General features: G+C 38.1%; 1 protein-coding gene and 1 pseudogene across 3 annotated transcripts in view; both read left to right on the top strand.

Moving 5' to 3' along the window:
- COL8A1 (collagen type VIII alpha 1 chain) overlaps nt 1-25,821 on the top strand; it is a 157,900-nt gene that overhangs the window by 84,760 nt on the left and 47,319 nt on the right. For all 3 annotated transcript variants that reach the window (XM_068546869.1, XM_068546867.1, XM_068546868.1), the window contains one exon: nt 16,787-16,906. The gene's annotated coding sequence lies outside the window, so the exon portion shown is untranslated. The remainder of the gene's footprint in view (nt 1-16,786; nt 16,907-25,821) is intronic.
- On the top strand, nt 11,961-12,926 carry LOC137765791 (mitochondrial fission regulator 1-like pseudogene; annotated as a pseudogene).

The raw sequence follows: 25,821 nt of genomic DNA, 5'->3' as shown, positions 1-25,821 counted from the left end.
TCCTAATTATTTCTAAGGGGCCTAATTCTTTCATCTTTCCTATGAGCTCCAAATTTTCCCAGCTGTATATGGAACCAGCACCCATGTTAAGTTTTAGCAATATATGCCCCTGAATCCTTCACTGAGCAAGAAGACATTACTAGTTAAAAAAAAAAAAAAAAAAAGGCATAGATTTGTACATGGACAGCCCTGGAACTGAATCTCAGCATTGCTACTGGTGAGTTAGGTGACTTTGGGAAAGTCATCAAACCTCTGTGTTTTTCACAATAAATGGAAGATACATGAAGGGCTATTATATAAACGATACATGTATCATATAAAATTCCTGGCACAAAATAAGCATTCAGTAAGCAGCATATATTATTATCATCGACAACGTCATTCCATTTATGTAAAGGTAGGAACTGACTGAACAGTATTTTCCATTTCAGCCTATGCCCGGCAAGACTTAAAATCTTTGATCTTACGATTGGACTGTTCATGACCACACAAAGGTATGACACATCCAAGATACCTCTTAGAACAATCCATTTAAGAGAAATTCAGGCTGTTTTGAGTTTAGTCTGAAAAATCCATCCGAGTTTATCCATCATAAAAGATCACATGGGTGCAAAAATGCAAAAAGCATCATAAAGTGTCATTAGACACTCAAAGTGTCATTAGAAATGAAATGGTTCAGCTCATTCTTTACAGATGTGAAAACTGAGGCCCAACTAAGACAAGCAGCGTTTACAAGGTCATGCAACTTAGTGACGAGCTAACATCAGAAGAGGACAAAGTCTCAGTTAGGTTTATAACTTAAAACCTCTCCTACTCCAGTTATGGTTCTGATACTTTTTAACTAACAGTGGGTTTTCAGAGAGCTTGACTTGCCCAGTATTACAAACCAGTGATAAATTTGAGAGAGATCACTTTTTGTGGATGGAATTGCCCAATTCAAATATTCTCTAAAAGCTCATCTAGCTCTCAATATTTTATCATTGTTCTGCGTATTATTCAAGGAGACCCTTAACTACATGGACACATATTGTTCATCAGTCTCCAAAATGTTTCTTCTCTTCTAGCCAGACCAGTCTCTTTACAATCCCACAAACATTTATTCCATTGCCAAATCTTTCCCCATATGCACAATGATCTCCCTTTTCCTCTCTATTTATCCAATTCCTATTCACTCTGCGAGACCTAGTTTTCCATCTCTTCCGTGATGTAATCCCTCACTTGTCTGGTGTCATGAATCTCCCTTTCTTTGGAACTCCTACAGTCCCCAAGGCTAGCCCACAGTGGAGAACACAATTATTACTGGTATGATGTTCTCCCCACTGTTTCTTGTGTACATATTATCTTCCCAAATAGACTTATGGCCCCTTGAAGACAAGTACCATGACTTAGGCTTATCTAGTTGCAGTGGAGCAGAACACTATGATTGATGAACTCATAGAAAGTATTCAGTTAACACTCAGTTGATTGGGCGGGGGGCAGAGAGGAGAACAAACATTTTCTTGTTTCTTTAACCATTCTTGATTAACTTCTGTGAATCCACAAAAGCTAATACAAAAACTTCAAACCAGCAAGTTTGATTGAGGTCTTGAACTAATTAGAACTAATTAGGGAGCAGATAGGCTGCTCCTAACCCCATCCTACAATCCTTTCTTTAAAATGTGGAGAAAATCCACTTGAGACTTCCCAGGTGACTGACAGCTGTTTTTAAATGAGGTTTCCACTTCTGCAGCATCAATTTCTGGCAATAAGTCCACTCCTTAGAAGTGAAAATTTTGGGGGGATAAGAAAAGTTTTATTGAATCCATGTGATGAAAGATGAATAATATGAACCTCCATGAGCCAAAATCATTTAAAATATCAATTGCATACTTAATTGTACCAGAATGCCACAGCTTCATTATATAAACATGAAGTGACACAGGCACATCTTAGGAAAAGATTTCTTATCCTCGCTTATTTTCTTTTAGCATGTATTTATTGAGTGCATCATGACAATGATGATGATAATACTGACACAATATTAAATATTAAATAAACATAAAAAAGTTAAAAGACCAGATTCAAGAGTCAAACAGTCTGGGTTTGAATTCTAGGTTCACAACTTGGTAACCATGTGGGCAAGTCACTTAGCATGTCTATGCCTCACTTTCCTCATCCACTAAGTAGGAAAAATAATAGTATTAATTTGGAGATTTGTTGTAAGGATTAAAACAAGATAATACATGAAAATAACACTTTAAATGTGTTTTTAAACACATAGTAAACACTCAGCGAAGATTAGCTATTTACCATTACTATTACTGTCATTATTAAATACTTATAATATGTCAGGCACTGTGTCAAGCAGTTTATATATATTCTAGCAGGTATAAATTTTGTAAAAATGTGTGAGTTTGTTCACTGATATGTTTCAAACGCCAAGAGGAGTTCTTAGCCCACATAGGCACTGAGTAAATAATTTACTCTTCGCCACAGCCTTACAATGAAGCAGGCACCCAGAATATCACAGTGAGCAAGACGATGTCCTAACCTTCAGGTTGGGTGCGGAGGAAGAGGGGCCATGCAGAGAAGACAGACAAGTCAACAGGCAATTCTGATACAGGCTGATTGCTCTGATAAGATAGTACAGGGCATTTGCGAGAAGGTATGAGGAACACCTAATCCAAACTCAAGGAAACAACAAGGCTTTCCGGAAGAAATGGCATCCAGACTGAGACGTGAAGGATCTGTTAACCTGCAAATTAGAAGTCAGAGTATATGGCAAATCCAGCAGGCAAGAGAGTGTGGTCGTTCATTTTTCTGTGTATAATTCAGCACAGATGAAATGAGACGGGGAGAGAGGAGCCACAGAGGTCGACGGGGCTCTGAGTGCAGTACCAGGGATGTGGATGCCATCCTAATGGCAATGGGGCCATGCTTCCTCCATCCCGCTGGGTTCTCAGAGTTCTACCATTGGCTTTGAACTACATTAACTTTGGTATTCATTTGCCTATTTGCAAGTCCACGTTGCTAGAGTTATAATCACTTATGGTTTTCAGATCCAGGACTGTTTTTGACCATCTTTGTGACAGTGGTTTCTAAGACCAAAGCTATCTTGAATCTTCTGAACCCAAAGCCTGTGGGCGGACAGTTGTTATCAGGAATGGATCCAATAGGATCTGTTATTTTTGCCCCAGAACTTCTCATTTGGCTACCTCCCCAGTACCATACTATGATTAACCCGGTCAATCTCTCTCTGCTAAGCTTATAGCAAAAGAGGCAGGTTAACTTTTTGTGCATGGCTGACCCAACCTCAGAATGAGTGTATCTTATATTATTTTCAAATATTAAATGACAGGTGGAGAATTTTCAGTGAAGGAGATAAGTGGCAAGATGTGGAACAAAAAAAGTTTCAGAATCCTGCTGACCTTCCATTTAACATGTTCTTAACGCCAGTTTTTACTGTGCATGTATACTATATTACTCTGGACTTCCTAGGTGGTCCCCCAGCTAACCTGAATTTTTCTTTCTAGAATTCAAGGTGATAACATTACGTAAGGATAATAATGATATGTAGATCTTCAGCAGGGGATCCCAAGGGAATTTTATATTCACCAAAAAGCAGCCTTTTATATAAATGTGTCATGTCAGTTGGCATAATTACCTGAGAAAACCTAAATTCAAACAACCTTTTCCATCACTGAGCCATGTGTGAATTGGTTTATCATTGCAGAATGAACTCCTTAGTGGTTAAGGTATTAGGAAAATTTTAAAAACAGGCTATGTGTTCAAAAACTGGAACCTAGTACTAGACTATAAGCTAAGAAAAGGCAGTCGTTGTTTTTGAAATTAAAACCGGTGAGGAAGGCAGATAATTTAAGTCAAAACCTTAGAAGGATGGTGAGGAATTTCAGAGAACCAAAACAAATGGGGGGAATGACCTCATCATTATTCTCTTAGCCCTACTTTTCCGGCACTGCTTTGTTTGTGACTTCAGTGTAGTGAGAGGGATGAGGGAGGGGAAGACAGGTTAACAAGAGGCAGGAGAGGAGGAGTGGGGAGATGGACGAAAAGAAAGGGATGAAAAGATGAAAGGCGTGGTGGAGAGCATTCTCAGAGCCATTTAGAATTAGGGAGTAGCACTAAAGATAGGGGAGTGCAGGCACGCCATGCCCCTTGCTTACCACCAACTCCAACACCAAGCCAGGAGGTACGCCTATTGGGTGGAAAGTGCAAATGTTACTCAGGGACATGCAATGTGAGTTATGTGGTACAAGATGGGACAAAGACATGAAAAGAACTGTTAAAAATGTCAGCCGATTGCTAAGCTGTCCAGTCAGCCGGCCAGTGAGTCCAGGGCACTTGCTTTGTGCTCAGTTGGTATAAAAGCTGTCATCACAGCCTAGATGGAGAGGGCTGAGAGGGACAAGAAAGGGGCCTGCTGATGCCCACAGGAGGGCAAAGGAAGTGTTGCAAATCTACGTAGATTTGCTGTCTGAGGCAGAAAATAAATTGCTGACAACCTAGTAATAGAAGAAAAGTGGCTCAAGTTTATACAAATATTCATCCTATTTTGATATCTAGAATATGAATCAGACTTCCCTTGTTTAATCAGCCATGAGGTTTGATGAAGAATATTTTTCAAGTCAAGCAAGGAAAAACCAGGCTAATGCATGAAAGTACAGAAGGGCAGAAGAAAGTATCCACCTTTCTTATAAAATCCCTTAGACTATTTCAGCAGGCGCTGGGTTTCTTAAGTTAGGGCGGTGCTCTGGCTAACCCTGATATGCCTTTTGATGCTTAATTCAAAGTTCAGCAGAAGTTTAAAAGGAAATGAAGTGCAAACTGATTACTCAATATATAATCACTTGGAGAAAGGGATCCACCCCAAAAATATTTTTGCCATGGACTTTTTTCAGTGCCCTACTTTTGAAAATTCTTTCAATAATGTAAATTAAAAAAAAAAAAATTCCATGCTACTTAAGTGTTTGAAATGAAAGAATTATCTTTTACAGAGAACCCTATGTGTCATCATTTTCTCAATATGCTTGTTTTAGTATGTGCTTTAAAAGACCCCAGGGCATGGAAGATGGGAAACATGTTCATGTGGCTAGAGAAGATGGAGAATTACAGGCTCCTTTCCAGTGGGCTAAAAGCAATTTAATGAAAACAGTCATATATGATATCAGTGGCCTTGCAAAAACATTCAGGCAATAATAAACTGAAAAATGATTTAGTGTATGCAAAAACTCATACCCTTTGGCATTAAGGTATCATATAATCAGAAGCAGGTACCCAAGAGGACTTACATTAAAATATGTAAGTTATACCTCAACAAAGAAAAATGTTAAATAGAGTTTAGAGATTCTTGCTTTAGAAATCAGTCATAGGGTGACACACAGTGACACACACAGGATTGCCACTATTGTAAGAATGGTGGTAGTTAAGGGAAAATAGCTGCTCTTTTGGGCCAAAGAATACTTAGAACTTAGTCATGGAATTGCTGAACATTAAAGGTACATAAAGCCTTAAAAATATTTTGTCCATCTTCTCACTTTATAGTTGTGAAAAACAAGACATTCCCCCTCACCCATTGCGATATCTAGAGGTAAATTCTTTCCCAAGGAATTAAGAGCTAGGAAGTGGCCATTAATAGATTGAGACTATCATCTCACCCATTCCAAGAAAACATGAAATATAAATTCCAATTTCTTTTATATTTTTATGACCTAATAAATAAGACCTGACTGGAACTAGAGAAATGGGACATCTTGACATGTCAATATTTGTAGAACAAACGTCATGAAATAAATTATGGAAATTCACAATTTTAAGGGATCTAAGAAGATTATCTTACCTTGAGAAAACGTCAGAAGTCAAAGGGGAAAAAAAAAAAGTATGAATAGATGACATCTGAAATAGAAATCCTTTGTGTCCAGGAAAGAAATAAGCCTGAGGTGTGTGTTTAACAGCTGTATTCAGAAGAACGGCTATTGGGGGCAGTGCCATCCTCTCCAATGAGGAAAGAAGAGGAAATGAATTTAAATTACAACCAAAGGAATTTAAGTTAGATCGAAAGATCTTATTGGCAGTGAAGGTTTTATAAACCCTGGAAAAGATTCCTGGGGAGGTTTTTAAATTCCCTATCTGGATATATTTAATGGAAGAGAGATACCTATCAGCCTAGGATGGTTGAGGTAGAGACCTGCCTGGAATTCGCTTTCAGCTGAATTCTGTAAATCTAGATTAATTCCTGACAATGTTCGAGATGTCAAAGACAGCAAGTGCTAGACAATGGTGAAAAGTGTTGCCCCTTATTAAAAAAAAAAAAAAAAAAACTCACCCAAAGTAATCATTTCCTTGGAAAATCAATTGGCATATGCTAGCTGGTTATAAGTGGAATGTACAATTATAATAGACTCTGGTTTTTATTTTCTTTTTAGCCTGGTTTCCAGTGGAAGGAAGGCTTATGAAATCTGTCTGGCAGGCTATGCCCTGCTTAATACTTTTTACTTTTCTTCTTTAGGCTGGTTATAACCAAATCTCTTAGAAGAATCTAGACTTAAGTAGCAATACATGTCCCTTCAGAGTAATACCTGTGTTTCCCTCCTAACTGAAAGAAGGAGGATGATTCCAGCACTGCCATCACCTGCTCGCTCCTTACCCTCACACAGGCTCCAGCAAGTTCTCTGCAACTTGCAGAATTTCCCCTCACTTCCAGTGCACAGACAGAGCACTTGCACTCACAGTTCATACCAAAATTCTCTAATTTGTTGTACTTCTTTGTTTATACAGCTGTGTGTCTGTTTGCCCCAGTGAGTTCACCCCATCTATTGTCTGGTTTTTATTGTGAGCTCCTGGAGGCGAGGCATGGAGCCTGTTTAGTTTGCTTTGCATGACACCACGCGTGCACACTGTGCTTGACAGTGATGGTTCCTGGGATGACTGGATGCTCAATCAACAGACTCCATGGATTAATCAAAGCTGGAAGCAGAAGACTAAGACTCAGTTCTTAAGACTCTGCGTCATCCCATGATCCTCCTATATGCAGCACACCAAAGCCATAAGAACCGTGAGGGACCATCAGGAACCAAGCAGTATGGAGAAGGGTCTGATCAGCAACTGGAAAATCTAATGAACCAGGGTCTGAAATGCACAGAAAGTACGACTGCATTCATCTGGGAGTTTGCCCACCACCATGACCCTCCTTTCTCTCGCGTATAAGGCCAGTCTTGCAGGTGTTCTCAGTTCACAGCATCATCTGTCAGATTTCAGACACTCCACAGAAAACTATCAAGCTCACAGTCTCTCGACTTTCTTATTTCTTTATGTTTACAACCCAGATATTTTCACCAGAATTAATATTTTTCCCCTCCCACCAATCCCTCCACAATCCCCCTTCAACCTTACTTTATGCCAGCCTTTCCTCAGTGATCCAAGAGCACAGAGACAAGTCGATCCAGGTTTCTTAGCTGGGTTAAAAATTTCCAGTGCCTGTTCATCCCTGAGTGTCTTCAGAGTTACATCGAAGGACAAAATGATTGATAAAAACCCTTCCCTCAGGAAAAGCACAGGAAGTGACATTTCATTTAATTCAACAAATATTTTCTAGGTACCAGTTATGAGCCACTCATTGTGTGCTGAGGAGAGAAAGGGGAGCAAAACATAAACTCTGTCTTCAAAATGTATATATGTGTGCGTATGAGTTAATTTAAAATTTTATTAAAGGATCTTAAGTATAAGAAGATTGCTTTATTGTAGAATCATGGTAAGGATTAAATAATATAATATATATGTAAATATACTTAGCACAGAACTTGTCAAGTAAGACATCCTCAATAAGTAGTAACTATTACTATTGCTATTGGGTTATGGCTTAATTTAGGGCAATTTTTTTGTGAAGGCTTTCCCTGGAAATCCAACTTGACCTTGGATTATGGACAATATGTTTGATTGTTATGGGGGTAAGAGGAACCATCACATTCAAGTGCAAAAAAAAAAAAAACTATCATCAAAAACATTGAAGTCAATATTTTCCCATCAAAAATGGAGCTCAACCACGTTCTGATGTCCCGAGAGTCTGGCTGCAGTCTTTCCCTGCGAAGATTCTGGAGTATTTCAGAACACTGACCATATCCCAAACACACAGAGCACACACAGAGCAGGAAATCCTTCCTGCTTCCTTCTACCATGTTCTGCATCAAAGTTATTCCACAGACAAGTGACTACTAAGATACACTTGAAGTTTTTCACACTTATTTCAAAGGTACATAAAATGATTATTTGGGGGCATCATTTTAATTAGTTAGCTGTTACTGAATCAGTATCATCAGTTAGTCTTCAATAAGAATAAATCCACTTTTAACTGGAGGTGAAACCAAATCAAATTTTACTCACCCAAAGCATTTTTCTTAAACTTGCCCAGTACAAATTGCTTCACAGGTCATCTTAGATGAGGTATAGTGTTTAATTAATCAATTACTCAATTATTTAATTATATGGATGAATATACTAATGGATCATAATGCAAATGCTAAGGTGATTGAATGCAAGGATGTCAAAATATAGTCAGCCCAAACAGAGGAAATCACTTACTTTGCACTTGTTTGTTCAATTTAAACATTGCTGTATAATGCAAAATATCTGGATAACTGAAAAGAGACTCCATACTAGATTCTCCTTGAATAGATATAAAAACATAGCCTTAGTTTTTTTCCTGAACTCTGTTGTTTAGAAGACCTCTGACCACACCTTGAATCACCATTATATTCTTACTATTTTATCCTGTCTGAAAGTTTATCTAACAGTTTCATTTGAAAAGGGCTACAATTTCTCAGCAAGGATGAGGAACTTCTAGGAAACGTTTGATATATTTCTAGCAATTGGAAAAGTGTCAGGAGGATGTACCTAGAATGAAAATCTCATTGACTACTTCCTCTCAATTCTCTCTTCTTAACTTGCATTATGAAGGCCTAATTTTAGATTCCAACCATTGAAGCTTCTGCTCTCCAGTTTTCTAAACTAAAGTCACTATTTCTCAAATTTATTCGCATATTGAAGTGTTAATTAATTTCTCACTTCATCCTTCCTTATTCCAAACAGGTAGGAATTTCAGATATACTTTAGATCTTTAGATCTTTTCAATCCTTTCTTCTACCAGTTCATTTATACTTGGCTTCTTTGAACTGTGTGACCATAATATGGGTCTTAAAAATAAAGGAAAATGAGGGCTTCCCTGATGGCGCAGTGGTTAAGAATCCGCCTGCCAATGCAGGGGACACGGGTTCGAGCTTTGGTCCAGGAAGATCCCACATGCTGCGGAGCAACTAAGCCCGTGTGCCACAACTACTGAGCCTGCGCTCTAGAGCCTGCGAGCCACAACTACTGAGCCCGCGTGCTACAACTATTGAAGCCCGCATGATTAGAGCCAGTGCTCCACAACAAGAGAAGCCACCGCAACGAGAGAAGCCTGCACACCGCAACGAAGAGTAGCCCCTGCTCACCGCAACTGGAGAAAAGCCCGCACACAGCAACAAAGACCCAACACAGCCAAAAAATTTTTTTAATAAATTAAAAAATAAAGGAAAATGAGTGTCTCTCTAACTGCAATGTACTTAAAGGTAGGCCAGTTATCCACAATCCAGACCCTCAGTAGTGGCTTAGTACAACCTTAGGAGATTTTTTTCCTCTCTCCTAGTTTATCAGGATTTAGTCATTAATTCAGAATTAACCTTGTTTCAGTAGATATGGAATTTCACAATCCTAGTTTTATCTGAGACATACAACCTTAAGTTTTTATAAAAATCAGCTGAAGGATGAAGGCGTTCCTTCACATGGGTGGAGAAAGGGAGATGGCCCGCCCACCCCTTGCTTTGGCTCTCCAAACATTATTAATGAAACCAAACCAGATGCACCACTCCATGGGACTGTAAGAATAGCTTCCAGGAACCTCAAGGTACCTCACCTAACTGTCCTTCTAAAGCCCTGGCATTTCTAAACAACTCAAATGCACAGTTCCTGTGGAAATCTTGTGCCCAATTTAATAACATTGTTAAATCAATGAACATTTTCCATGCTCCAGACAACTGCCATGAATCAGTACAGTAAAATACAGTGTCCTTTGAAAAACTTGAAACCAAACCCCGGGCTAATGTCAGTGGAATAAGAATAAGCAGTTCCTTTGTTTTGCCGATTCCTAATTGACCAATCTTCTTTAATATTGTGTGAGAGAATAGGATCTGTCTTCTGATGACCTTTACTCACTTGTTGCACAGTTGTAAGGATTAAATGAGACTGTACAGATAACACAATTAGCAAAGAGACTGGCCCAAAGGATGTGTATAATAAATGTGTATTTCCCATCCCTTCAAGAATCATAAGAATGCGGCCCGCCTGGCTGCGGAGGAAGTTCACAATTGGTGGGGATAGGCTATGTTGGAACATATCAAAACTTGAGCCTGAGTGTCTGAACGTTATATCATTTTTGAAATGGTGTGGCATATCTATAAATAGCAATTCAGATTTTTCTCATGAATTTTATAGAAACAGATCTCATTACTGTAGAATCTTGCAGTCATAGTTGGCCACTGAGACCCAGCCACTAAGGTTCCTGCAGTTCCAGAGTGAATGACACCAAGAGGAACAGCTTTAACTCTCATCTACTCAGTGGGGCAGTTAAGGCATCTCCCCATTCCAGAGGTTTGTTTTAAACCAGCCTCAAAAGATGAAACCCTGTTTTCAGCACTTTCAGAGCTGAAGGGGGAGTCTTTCACTAAGGTTTGCTCCTTACCCAGTAAATAAATCACATGTTCAGCAGCACGAAAAATATTGGTGGGAGGTGCACATTCTTCAATTCAAAGCAAAGAGCCTGTTGACTGGTGGTCTAGTTTTGAAAGCATCTGATTTGACAGGGGAGCTCTCATCACACTACTGAAATAATTTTACGTTGTTGTGATTGTTTGTGGGTTTTTCTTTTTTTGAAATTGAAGCAATGTACTTTAATCAGAACCATCAAAGCTTTGAAAAATGTCCACATAACTTACAATGTCTGGTTTTGTTTCAAAAGTACAAGAAGTATTTGCAAGGCATCCAGCAAATATTTATGGATCAACTACCACTTGCCCGTCCTTGTTCCAATTGCAAGGGATGTTACAGTGAACAAAACAAACAAGTTCCCTGCTCTCGAGGAGGAGTGGGGAGATAGGAAGGGTTGGTGTTGAATGAATGTACGAATGAATGAAATGTATGATTAAGTAGGGAACGTATAAGGGCTACTGTGAGATGAAAGAGAATTAGATTAGAGATACATGAAAATGAGTGGCTGACTTTCGATCAGATGGTCAAGGAAAACCTCTCTGACGAAGTGACATGTAAGTTGAGATTTAAATAGTGAAGAGCCCAGCCATGCAGGGCTCTGGGGGAAGAGCATTCCAGGCACAGCAAGGGCAGAGGCCTGAAAGCGGGGACCAGCACGATGTTTCCCATAAGGAGAAGGCCAGCGTGGCTGGAGAATAAAGGGCAAGGGCGAGAGGGGGCAAAATCGGGAGGTAGGCAAAGTGAGAATCATATGGGGCCTGGAAGCTGGGAAAGCAATCTAGGTCCGATCTAAGTGCTATGGGGCACTATTGGACGTGAGAGCGGGGCTGTTAAGTGGGTAAATGACATGATCTGACTGACTCTTTCAAAGTTCACCGCATCTGCTGTGAGGAGAGTGGAGCAGGAGTAGATACATTCTTAATGCAACTGGAACCATGGAAGAGTTGTTAATAAGGGAATGTGGAGGGGAAGTGAGGGCGGTTGAGTCTGGGCGCCGCTGCGGTAGGAGGGGCTGTGAGGGGAGGGAGGCCAGAGCCGGGCTCTGAGGAGGAGAAGCCTGGTGTTCCTTGAGACGGCCTGAGGTGAAAGCGTCAGCCTCCAGCCTACCCGAGCCCCCAGAGCTGCCCCGTGGCCGCCTTGTCCTTCAAGTGCAGGAGCCAGCTGAAATGTGGGGAATGGAAGCCAATGTGACCGTCTCAGTCTGGCAAAACAAGCCGCAGGGGGCGGTTCGAAGCGTAGTGAGAAGGATGGGTACCAACCTGTGGCTGAAGCCATGTCCCCCGGAATCCTTGGAGGCGCTGCCCAACATCGCTGACCTGGGTCTGAGGGCTGTGCCCCGAGTCCCTACCCTGGCTCACATCGCCTGGATGCTACAGATGAAGCATAGCCTTCTGCCCGGTTCAGGAGCATACACGGCCCCTGAGGAACCCCTGGAAGCCCAGCCCTTTGATTGTCAGGCAGCGCAATGCCTCAGGGCCCAGCCTGCAGGAGATGGAGGAGAGACTCCTGCCCTCGAAGAAGCCCTGCCGGCCCTAAGCCGCCTATGGAGCTGCACGATGAGCGGCGCCACCTGCGCAGCCAGATTGCTAAAATCGTGGCGGCTGATGCGGTTTCGGCTTCATTAACAACAGATTTCTTATCTCCAGAAAGTTCAAAGGTCTCTCCCCGCTTACCTTGTTTTGGATCTTCATTGCACTCCACAACTTCCTTCGCCGTTAGTGACATCGCCGAGGAGACCCAGGTAGACTCCCTGAGCTTCCATCAGTCCTCCTGACTTGTTCTGCCAGCCCTGATATTTGCAAACCAGAACACAAAGCTACTGTGTCTGTCTGTCCCAGGCCAGCAGCTTTGCAGACATGATGGGTATCCTGAAGGACTTTCACCGGATGAAGCAAAGCCAAGATCTGAACCCGAGTTTATTGAAGGAGGAAGACCCTGCCGTCCTTATCTCTGAGTTTACTCTGAAGGAAGAAGATATCAGTAGAAAAGGGAACTGATGGCACTGAGCTCTGCAAACTCAGTCTCCTGCTCTTGGAATTCCTTCAATAGCTGCCTTCCTCACGGCAGATGTTTCTGCCTCTCAATTAGAAATCTTGTGCAACAGTCTTGCCAAAGGCTTGGACTGAAAGAGAAGAGCTGCATTATATGTTTTCCGTATTTCAAACTTAGCAGAAGCTAAGGCCTGTTTTGAGCTGAGACATGTTGCAGCTAATTGTATGGGTTGGAATGTCCCAGTTTAAAGGGTGAGATAGAAGTTTCTGTTTTTCTCTCGTCCCTGAGTGAAAACAGGTCCTAAGTGAATGACCAACTTCATTGTATTAAACTCTGGATATGTAATATTAATTTATTTTCCAGAAAGTTTGTGCAATGTATACTCCCACTTTACCCAAACCAACATTTAATACTATTTTTTTATCTTTGCCAATTTGATAACCAAAATTTTAATTCAATTGTTTAATTCACATTTCCTTTAATTCAATTGTTTAATCCTTCCTTTCCTTAATGAGGCTGAACATTTTTTACATGGTTTTTAGCCTTTTTTTCTTTTGTGAATTTTATGTTCATTTAAGTGCTCATTCTTTAATATGGTGTTAGTATTTTTTTCTTGGTGATCTGTAAGTGCTCTTTCTCTAGGAAGGGTATTAAGACTGTCTTTGTCAATTTTTGCAGACAAATTCCCAGAGTGACTTTTACATTCAATTTTTAAATTTTTATTGTAAAAATATCACACGTACAAGCAGGTATGCTCCAGTTTTCTATTTTTGCATAACAAGCCACATCAAAATGTAGTGGCTTTAAAACAACCAACATTTTACTGTATCTCACAATTTTATGGGTCTCAGCTGGGAGCTTTTTCTCTCTCATGGCTTATTCACCTGGTAGACTGGCTGACCTGAAGGGCCTCAAATGGCTTTACTCGCATGCTTAGTGCCATGGCAGGGATAGAAGGAAGGCTGAGCTCGGCTGGAATTGCCAGCTGGAGCACCTAAATGTGGCTGTTTCTGCACGGTGGCCTCAGGGTACTCAGACTTCTTAATTGGAGGCTCAGAATTCCAAAAGACAATATTCCAGAAACAAGGCAGCAACTTCCTGGCCTTTTATGACCCAGCCTCAGAAGTTACATAGTGTCACCTCCGCTGTGCTCTATGGGTTAAAGCAGTCACAAGCCCTTCCAGATTCAATGGGAGGGAACACAGAGGAGGGTCAACGAATTTGTGGCTATGTTTTCAAACTTCCATAGGGTACAAAACATTTTAAGAATAAAACAAATTCCACTTCACCTTTTAAGTTGTTTATAATGTTTTTAGTAAGCAACTGGTTTTTAAGTACTTACGTTAATCTCTTTCTTCTTCTTTGTGATTTCTTCCATTGCTTTGTAATTCATTCTTTAAAATTATTTTCAAAGTGTGTGTCTACAAACTCAAGGACATTATCAGTTACTATATTGGGAGAAATGACTCTATGGTCTTTAGATACTTTAAGTACTATGTATTCTGGCTGCATTCATTTAATATAATTCTTAATCCTTTTCATCCTTAAATTTCCATCAGTGATACATTGGAAAACTCATCTAAAAATTCAGGTTAACCATACATTTAATTATATAGTTGCTGTGTGGAGGGGAAAAAAAAAGAAGTGTGACTAAATAGTTCTTGCTTCGTACTTTGCCACATTTCTGGTTCATTCTTCCAAAATGAACTGAAATGCAATGAGCTACATTTGGTCTGTGTAGCTAGTAGTTCCCAACAGGTGTTGCTATGGTGCTCAAATATTGAAAAATTTGATTCATTTCATAAATGTGATTGTAGCACTCTTTCTTACAGTGTTCTGAATGACAAAGCAAAAAGGTGTCCTCCTATAACAGCATTTAATTAGTAATTATTTTAAAGGACATTCTTCTGGCTAATAGGAAAGGACTCCTTGTAAACATATATTGTAAAAACTCAATAAATGCTAAATGATGATGGTCATCTCATGCTCTAAAAATTTAAGTTGAGATCTTTTCAGTTATTTTCTGTTTCCAATAGTGCATTTCAAAAACTGGTTTTGTCTTCTGATTATGGAACTGTGAAAGCTGTGCAGAAAGAACTAAATTGAATAAGATGTATGACACACACATAATCGTGATCTTCAGTGTTTCTATTTATCCTGTGTATCTTTCTCCTATTTTATTTTCACCATATCCAGAAAAAAAAAAAATTGGAGGAAGAAAACATTGGAAAAAATCTTATTGTCTAATGCAGTTAATCACCATGAGGGCGGGGGTCGTATCTTTTTTGGTTTTTTTCAGCATTTTATCTCCAGCACTAAGCATTGTGCCTTGCACATAGTACTGCTCAATGAATATTTAGTGAAGAATGATTTGGGTAGAGGCACAAAAGTATTTACCAGCCTGTTCCTGTGATCTAGTCTGAATCTGGAGAGTTTCTTTTTCATGGAGGCAGCTATGTGAGTGGAGCGTCTCCTCCGTATCTGTTTCCACTACCTGCTATTCATACCACACAAGCAATGGACTGGAAAAGTCAAGCCCTTGAGTCCATTTACCATCTGAACTTTATTACGAGAGATCATTTGAGATTCCATGGCTTTCCAGAGACAAAAGGTTCTCAACTCACTTATGGTTAACCCAAACTTTATTTATGTCTGAATATCCACAAGTTGAGCCAAAGTGCAGAATGCTGCTGGGTCCACCCTTCAGGCTCGAGTACACATGTCGGAGGTTGGGCCTTGTGTTTTGAGTACACTCGTGTTTTATAGACATTCAGCAGCTAGAACCATTCAAGTAGTTCCTCATTTTGTGTTGAACACACAATACAGGTAAAGTCCAGAACTATACTCTCCAATATAGTAGCCATTACCCACAAGTGGATATTTAAATCCAAATTAATTAAAATTAAAAACTAAAAATTCAGTTCCTCAAATGTACTAGCCACATTTGAAGTGCTTAAATAGCCATTTGTGGCTAGCGGCTACCATATTGAACAGTGCAAAACGAGAACATTTCCTTTATCACAGAAAGTTTTACTGAATAGTACTGTTCTAGAATACATCACTTATATCACATTGCAGAAATTCTAAATTAGATACCCAATTCTGCACTTATTTCCTAATCGACCAATCCTGGCTTTCAAATCCTTTTATTTATCTAAGTTTCTAAAGCTTCACTGTTTAAATCTTTTTTGAACAACAAATATAAATAATATTTCCTAAACAAGTCTCTGTGAAATATACCAAAACAAAATAGAGACTATCTATTATGCAAAACACAGAGTTAAATTTCTGAAATTCGGTTTAAATGGGGAGAAGTCCCATATGACTCGTAAAAAGTCTAAATTACACATGGTTTATAAAGCATACTCAACTAAATTACATCAAAAGCTCAGACGAAAACCTGAAAGTATTGCTGAATTAAAGCTCTACCAGACCTGATTTGATACATAATAGAGAATAATTTCTAACTCGAATACTGCTGTATGCAAATTGGATGGAAATGTGTTGATGGCAGAGATCACTTCTCTTAAATAAACCTAACTTTTCTCCCTGAGGTATTACTTCCTCATAAATTTACTTCCTCTGTAGCAACTGCCCACATCCTTTCTAAATTATCTGTAACCTGTATTAATGGAAATTAAATTAATGGGCACCTAGCACATAATATAACCATGAAAAGCAATAACTGTATACTGAAAAAAAGGTTTATTTGGACAAAAGCTATATATAGTATATGTGTAAAAATAAATAAGTGCATATTTGCATACATAGAAATACAAAAAATTATTCTCTCTCCTAATCAGCATACAAAGATCTCTAATATCAACTAAATGTGCACTTACATTTCGGCCAATAACAGCAACTTTTATTGAAGTGTGTCTTTATACATTGCTGTAATGTAATTTCTCCTATGATCCCAAAACAATACACTTTGATAATAATCCAGCTTCTTGTTGTCTTTCCAATTGAGTAAAAGTATCCTCTTTTTTTTCTACTTCAGAAGCTGTTCCGGAAGTGGAGTAGCGTCGGGTGAAGAGACAGAAACCAGCCCCAGACGTGCCACAGGAAAGCACAAGCAAGGACGGTAGTCCTCGATTCCGCAGGCAGGCCGAGTCTATATGTAAGTGTGAGAAGCCATGGAGGGCGCGGTGGCCTGGTGGCCGGTGGTCCGCAGGCGCGGCGGCTGCGGCGACGGAACTCACTGTCGCTGTTCGGAAGACAGGGGCTGTTGGCAGACCCTGGGGTACCCGGCCTGCCTGCAGGTCCTATCTCCCACCTTCATCTCCACTGCAAAAGCCTTGAGACCATCGCTACTAATGCCAGGTTTTTAAATCCCTGAGAGTAAAATACATGTGCAGAGTGTGATTCGAGCTGATTTTTAAGCCCAGGCACGTTGAATAGAGTCTTAAAAGAATCATTGCCATAGGACCTGACTAGATATCCAAGTGTTCACCAGATGCTAGAAGCTAGATTTTGCAGAGGAAAATTGCTAACTTAAGCTTCTTTTCATGATTCAGCAGAGGGTTTTAAGTAATAAAAGATCTGGAGATTTGTAAAATAAATAATTCCAGTGCAAGTGGGAAAATTAAAATAATCTTATCATCTCCCAGTCATGTCTGTATGTGCTTTTCTACCATTATCAAATTTCTCTTAATTGGGCCAATTTTTTTTTCTGGCTGATACTTTACAGTTTTATGAGTTGTAATGAAGAAATGATTCCTACACTACCAAATGTAAAGTAGATAGCTAGTGGGAAGCAGCCACATAGCACAGGGAGATCAGCTCGGTGCTTTGTGACCACCTGGAGGGGTGGGATAGGGAGGGTGGCAGGGAGACGCCAAGAGGGAGGAGATATGGGGATATATGTATACATATAGCTGATTCACTTTGTTATAAAGCAGAAACTAACACACCATTGTAAAGCAATTATACTCCAATAAAGATGTTAAAAAAAAAAAGAAATGATTCCTTTCAGATGACTGAAGTGCCATGTACTAAATTTTCCTAAAGACAATCCAGGATGTATGAAACAGAGCATGATATAACGTATATGGTTTCATTCATATACAATATTGAATATATCAACAGTGAAAAATAGTAACAGCATGCCAGAATTTCTTTTATCCTTAACAGATCTCTCAGTAAAAGCAATTAAAATATAAAGTACATCATTAACTTTTGAACTTCGACAGAAAAAAATACCATCCATTTCTGACGAGTAGACATTATCTCATAGTATCCACAGCCATCTTATGCATATTACCCTTGCCTGGTCTTAAGTGTGACTTCTGGACACACAACTCAATGTTTCCTAATATTTAATAGTACAATGGCTTTTTATAGTCTATTTAATTTTATTTAGTAATTGAAAGAATGAATAGTTAAGATTCCTCAGATTTTTGTGTTCTTGCTGGAGGTACAGTTGAACAAAAAGAAAAACACAGCATCTAGCCCTATAGTTAATGCACATGACCACATCCTGTCTAGAATGAATCCATTCAGAGTTCCTGGAGAAATGCAAATACATTATTCATTTTCCTAATGTATCACATTTTACTACGGGTACCACTAATTCCATAAAGGCCAGATGTTAACCAAATGAAATATTTATAATGCAAAACCACTGAATTAAAAAAATATATGCTCATTTAAGCAACAGGTTCTAGAACTCAAGCCAATCACATATTTTGGAGAAGCTGAAGGAGGAGGCATGACGTGTGTTACATTCATAATGTCAGGGTAAGGTTCTGAACTCAATCCAGAGAAACTGTATGACTGTTGCAGCCAACTAAAGCTCAGCTGCTTCTGGATTTCTTGTAACAAAATCTTGCTGCCAAGGGCACTGATGGGCTCACCCAGTAAAAAATTACAATAATAATGTTAAACTAAATCATAAAAATGCAGAAGGTGGTTATTATAGGGCAGAGGAAAGGAATTGCTTTTAAAGTTATGATGGAAATATCAAAAATACATTTTATTGAATTTTTAAAAAATTAAACTTTGTTTTTAAACTAGGGTGCAAAAGCAAGAAAATGTAAAGGTTGTTCAATAAATGATTTCATTCAATGGTCAACAGCAATGATTCAGCAAGTGAAAATAAAAATTATATTTATTCAACATAGTCAATTCAGGCAGAACTGAAGCTTATATTCTGATAGTTTTCTAGTCAAAAATAACCAGATGAAAGTCATTTTTAAGGAGGAATTTTGACTGAAAGGGAACAAAGAACTTGAATGCATGTCTTCTCAGTGAAAATGAACTTGGCTTATGCTTAATTTCACATAGTATAAAACTAAATATTTCATGTGGTTTTTAAGTTCTAGGAAGAAATTCATTTGAAACAAATGTAGAAAATGACCCAAAAATTTAAATATGAAAACTATGATAGACTTACATTTAGGGAAATAGATCATAATAAGTAATCCTCTGTATGCCCTCCAAAAGTAAAGAATGTTAAGTTTTTAAGTTATTTTTTGGATAATCTGGAATTTCCTTTCTGATCATCTTTATACCTTCTGAAAATATAGATTCCTGAATCATATATCATAGACAGTTTGCTAGACTCCATATTTTCCTCAAGTTGAATAACATATTTCTAAGTGACATTTATCAGAGAAACAAGCTCCATTTGCTCCTTAAAATACCTGATGTGTCTTACGCACAGTAAGCACTAAATAATATGGTGAATTGAACTGAATTATTTCCACTTTCTGTTCAGAGATTAATGTGTCTCTTGGATTCACACTAGAGAGATGGTGTCTCACACATGTGGATTAATGAGCTACATCTGTAACCAAAAATATCCATGGAAAACCTGCTGAATTGATCCATATCTGTTTTATTAATCAAGCCCAGTGTGGAAGGGCTTTCTTGTGGTTGTACTATATTTTGGAGATAAATAGAGTGGGGAAACCACACTTCAATTTAGAAGTTGTTCGAAACATTGAAGAACGTAGGGTTTTGTATTATATGACAGCAATAAAGTCCAATCCTTGATGGTTGTAATGCTGATATATAAGTATATACATATCCTGTATGTATAATTTTACTGCAGAACATTATGACAGTGACCAAGAAGACCCTAACCAATTAATATGGAATTTACTTCTTGCTGCCACTCTCTTCCTTCCTCATTTTTTAAAAACAAAAACGTTTGGGTTTTATTTTTAAGCCAGCAAGTTAGGAACAGCCGATAGTTGAAGCAGATGGCTAGAAGTCAGAAGCCCCAGATTCTATCCTTGATTCTCCTACCAACTGGGAATGTGGCCTTGTACAAGTCATGAGAGTAAATCTACAATAAAAGGGGGTTATAATGCCTTACACATGCATGGTGCTTTATGATCTTACACAGCACTTTCAAATATGATATATTATTTAACCTTCCTCACAGCCTCCTAAGACCCAGAGACGCTAAATCACTTGTTCACAGTCATCTCAATATCAAATGTCAGAGCCAGGAACAGACATATATGAGGATTCCAAGCTGGTCTTTGTCTCCTTTTCTCTACGCCACAGTGCCATGCTATGGTACCTCCAAAGCTGGGCTGTCCAATATGGTAGCCATGAGCCACATGGGGTGATATAGCACTTGAAATGTGGCTAGTCCCAACTGAGATGTACTTGATTGTAAATTTACACACAGAATTTCTAAGACCTTGAACAAAAAAAATAATGTAAGCTATCTCATTAATATTTGTATATTGATTCCACATCAAAATGATAATATTTTTGATATCTTGAGTTAAACTACGTTACTAAAATTTATCTCACCTGTTTCTTTAACTTTTTTAATGTGACTACCAGAAAATGTAAAGTCACATACATGGCCCACATTGTTTCTGTTGGTCAGAGCTGGACTAGAGAATTCCATTGTTCAGAGTCCACAGTACAGATTTCACAGTCCTGGACTTCTTTATACACCTGTCCTGATGTAGCTGAGACCAATTTCCAAAGACTCTGTCAAACATAGAGCAATGTAGATTTGCAACAATAATTCAGTCATTCTTACCCATCTTTTATAGGCAGGAGAAAAGTCAGACTTTGTTAGTTGATGCCTCAAATTGCTCATTCATTAAAAGGTCTCATTTTATACTTGTAGAATGATTGAAAAGCTTAGAGTAAAAGTACCTTGGAAAGAACTATAAATTATATTTATGACTCTGTAGCACACCTTATTTTAAAATGTGTTCCTATTAAACATTATGAGTGAATGAGACATTGGACTATTAGGTGATATAGGCAATGTAACATAATAACTATATATAAATTTATTATAAAATAGAGTATATTTTATTCCCCCTACCAACTCTTTAAGATATTTTATATGTAATCCCTAAAGAAGTAGCTTATTTCTGCTTTGAAAAATTTAAGTGAAAGTCCTCAGGAGAAATGGGTTCATATTTAGGAGAAAAAATATATATAGTAAAAAACAATAATCAGGCTCCCTGACTTCAGACTATACTACAGCTACAGTAATCAAGACAGTATGGTACTGGCATAAAAACAGAAATACAGATCAATGGAACGGGATAGAAAGCCCAGAGATAAACCCACGCACATATGGTCACCTTATCTTTGATAAAGGAGGCAAGAATATACAATGGAGAAAAGACAGCCTCTTCAGTAAGTGGTGCTGGGAAAACTGGACAGCTACATATAAAAGAATGAAATTAGAACACTTCCTAACACCACACACAAAAATAAACTCCAAATGGATCAAAGACCTACATATAAGGCCAGACACTATAAAACGCTTAGAGGAAAACACAGGAAGAACACTCTATGACATACATCACAGCAAGATCCTTTTTGACCCACCTCCTAGAGAAATGGAAATAAAAACAAAAATAAACAAATGGGACCTAATGAAACCTAAAACCTTTTGCACAGCAAAAGAAACCATAAACAAGACGAAAAGACAACCCTCAGAATGGGAGAAAATATTTGCAAATGAAGCAACTGACCAAGGATTAATCTCCAAAATATACAAGCTGCTCATGCAGCTCAATAACAAAAAAACAAACAACCCAGTCCAGAAATGGGCAGAAGACCTAAATAGATATTTCTCCAAAGAAGATATACAGATTGCCAACAAACACATGAAAGGATGCTCAACATCACTAATGAGTAAAGAAATGTAAATCAAAACTACAATGAGGTATCACCTCACACCAGTCAGAATGGCCATCATCAAAAAATCTACAAACAATAAATGCTGGAGAGGGTGTGGAGAAAAGGGAACCCTCCTGCACTGTTGGTGGGAATGTAAATTGATACAGCTACTATGGAGAACAGTATGCAGGTTCTGTAAAAAAACTAAAAATAGAACTACCATACGACCCAGCAATCCCACTACTGGGCATATACCCTGAGAAAACCATACTTCAAAAAGAGTCATGTACCACAGTGTTCATTGCAGCTCTATTTACAATAGCCAGGACATGGAAGCAACCTAAGTGTCCATCGACAAATGAATGGATAAAGAAGATGTGGCACATATATACAATGGAATATTACTCAGCCATAAAAAGAAACGAAATTGAGTTATTTGTAGTGAGGTGGATGGACCTAGAGACTGTCATACAGAGTGAAATAAGTCAGAAAGAGAAAAACAAATACCATATGCTAACACATATATATGGAATCTAAAAAAAAAAAAAACGTTATGAAGAACCTAGGGGCAGGACAAGAATAAAGACGCATATCTAGAGAATGGAATTGAGGACACGGGGAGAGGGAAGGGTAAGCTGGGACGAAGTGAGAGAGTGGCATGGACATATATAAACTACCAAATGTAAAATAGATAGCTAGTGGGGAGCAGCCGCATAGCACAGGGAGATCAGCTTGGTGCTTTGTGACCACCTAGAGGGGTGGGATAGGGAGGGTGGGAGGGAGACGCAAGAGGGAGGAGATATGGGTATATATATATATACATATAGCTGACTCACTTTGTTATAAAGCAGAAACTAACACGCAATTGTAAAGCAATTATACTCAAATAAAGATGTAAAAAAAAAAAAAAAATTAGCCCAGACTACTGAAAAGTAAAATCTATTTGGCATTTATTATGTGGTCTCAGGCACTATACTGAGAGTTAGACCAAGATTATCTCATTTAGGGATTTGAAAATTAGCAACAGGGAGCAGAACCAACTTTTAATGGTTAAAAATTCTTAACCATTACGGCCTCTTAGGTCAGTGCTGTTTGAAGTCACAATGTGAGCTATGGAGACAGTATTAGAATATGAGGGAATATTGGGCAATAAGAGCAGAGCTCTGCCCTCAAAGAGGACACAAGTTGGTAGACTTGTGAGCATGTTTTTGAAAAATACATGCTTATAAACAAGATTATATGAAGGAGGAGTTACTCTTCACTTTCTAAAGGTTTCTTTATGTTACGATAGAAATCTTTATAGCAATGTTCTCCAGTGTGTTAAAACTTACCCGTTATTTATAAAGCAAAGGTCTCATGTAAAACAAAACTATATAATATGAGTTTCAGAGCTTTGTTTTCCTCTATGTATAATACCCACTTGGAGGAAAGTAGGCTGAAATTACCTTAAATATTTTCTGGAAAAAGAAGAAATGAAGCCAAATAAACAAAAAGGGGATCTAAATCAAAATGGCACTGAAAATCACAAAACAGTGAAAACTGAAGAGTTTTATAACTTTTTATACAATAAAAATAATATATTACCTTTGAAGGTTGACATTAAAAATTGTGTATGTAAGCTAATTACATATTAATATTTTTAAAGATTTCAAAATATATAACTTATTGCCAGTTTCTTAATGTTCATGCTTACCTGGAATGAAATTTAAAAAAATATTAACAATAGCCAACTCTAGGTGGCAGAATTTTAGATATTTCTTTACTTATTTATACTTTTTTGTAATAATTCCAGAATAAACAGGTATTGCTTTTATAATAAGTGAATAGAAAATTTATTGTAATCAATTCCAAAATTGATTGCAAATGAGAAAGGCAAAAATTATCTTGGGGGGAGCATAAAATGCAAATTTTGTTCTCAATCACAAAATTTTAAAATAATAATATATTTTATAGGTTCTTCTTTCCAGTCATTATTGCCCTTCCTTTGATTCAAGATAAAGCAACCTGTGGACTACTCAGTTTCTCTAGACAGTGAGGGTGAAAGCTAGATTGGGTTTTCTAGATTCTCTTGAGAAAGCAATTTACCCTCAGCTGTGAACATGAGTATAAAGATAGATCAAGGTTGTAATATGAGCTCTTAAAGCTCAAAGTTGTTATGACAGCAATCAGAAAAGCAGAGCATCATGTAAAGTGTACCTCTTCACCATAAAACAAACTGACCATAAATCATTTCTAATGGTGTCTACTTAAAACTGGCCTTAGACCTTAAGATGTGTAAAATGTCATGTGAGAATATATTATACAATCATATCTTTGAGCAGGATAGGGTCTTAGTGATGCTAAAAAGTGAAATATAGAGCTGTTTTAGGCATCTCTTTCAAATATTCATGGAGAAATAGTCTGCTAACTTCTTTTATGACAACAACACTAAAATTTTACTACAAAGAAAACTCAGAAATGAGTTCCTTGTGCCATTTAATCATTAAATCATAAATCCACAGACCATTAGAGCTGAAAGGGGCCTTCTAGACTATCTCATCCAATAACAGTATTTTACAGATGAGAAAACTAAGAAGGATAAATTATTTTCTCAGGAAAAAGTGAAACCACTGAAAAATATCCCAAAGTATCCAGGAATTCCTGTAAGCTTTCACAGGAAGGAGTAGGTATTTCAAATCCTACCAGAACTTGATAGTTTGGTTGTGGGTACTCCTCGGCAAGGAAGAAAATATACTAATATTGGCTAATATTCATATAATATATGAAAAACACATTCACAGTGAATGCCTATAAAGTAAAAACCAAAAGCATAACAAAGCCAATGATTTCAGACTAGATCACTCACTCATTACTCAGCTTCCTTTCTTCAGTGAGTCAAATAATTGAAAGGAGCTTTCTTTGCCACTTTTCAGACACAAAACATCTATTATCCTGGCTACTTCCACAGTTGCTGATAGACCAAAGAATAATGGGACATTCATTCCTTGAGTTAAAAAAGAAAGGGTGTCAAAATCTTCCTGATTTTATGCATTTATGAAAAATATGCTTATAATAAAATTATATGTATTAAAAACATATTCCTCATCCCCCCAAAATATATACTACACATTATGGAGATTGTCCTGGAACAAGTAAATATTAAGACTCTTTTTCTAAGTTTGTCTAAGAAACTGAAATAATAACACTTGATTTTAAGGAAAACAGGACAATGCATGTACTTGTACTGTCATCTATAAAATAGGAAGAAGAGTAGATTCTCGCAAAGCTGTGTAAGGATTAAATCAATAACAGTTGTAAAGTGCTTAGTTCAGTGCTTGGCACATAGTTAACATTCACTAAGTGTCAGATAGTCCTGGTAGTGATATTATTATTTAAAACACGATGACTCCTCCAAACACACCCTTCCCCTCAGTCAAACCAAACTCTTGAGATTCCCCTCACTGTTTCATGGCACATGCTGACCCCTCTTTCCAAATGTTCTTTTCCTACTTCCCCTGGTGAACCCATCAGCCAGGGTTCAGCTATGAAATTCCCTCCTCTTACTTGTCTTCCCTCATCCCTGCTCCTGACTTAGTTGCATTCACCCATTTCCCAGGGTGCCCTGCAATATGCCTCTTCTAGCAACTGACACATGACTTTTTTTTACTTGATTTCCCCCCTCTCCCATCTAACACACACACGCACGCACGCACATGCACGCATGTACACATGGAACTGAAAGTGCATCACACTCAATGCATCACACACATATTTTTGTATCTCTATAGAAACACCTATTGAAATGAATGAACTCCTATATAAAAAAATAAGTGATTTTTTTCTTCATAAGTAGTTATCAGGCTAGAATGTGTATCTAGTGGCCTCAGTTTTGAAGGGGAAAAGGGGTGAAGGATATAGTGGGAGAGCTGGGGGATACAACTTGGC

This window comes from Eschrichtius robustus, chromosome 6 (genome assembly GCF_028021215.1).
Source record: "Eschrichtius robustus isolate mEscRob2 chromosome 6, mEscRob2.pri, whole genome shotgun sequence".
In the NCBI taxonomy this organism is placed as follows: Eukaryota; Metazoa; Chordata; class Mammalia; order Artiodactyla; family Eschrichtiidae; genus Eschrichtius; species Eschrichtius robustus.
Note: the sequence above shows the minus strand (reverse complement) of the source record. Positions and strands in the feature narration are given on the sequence as shown.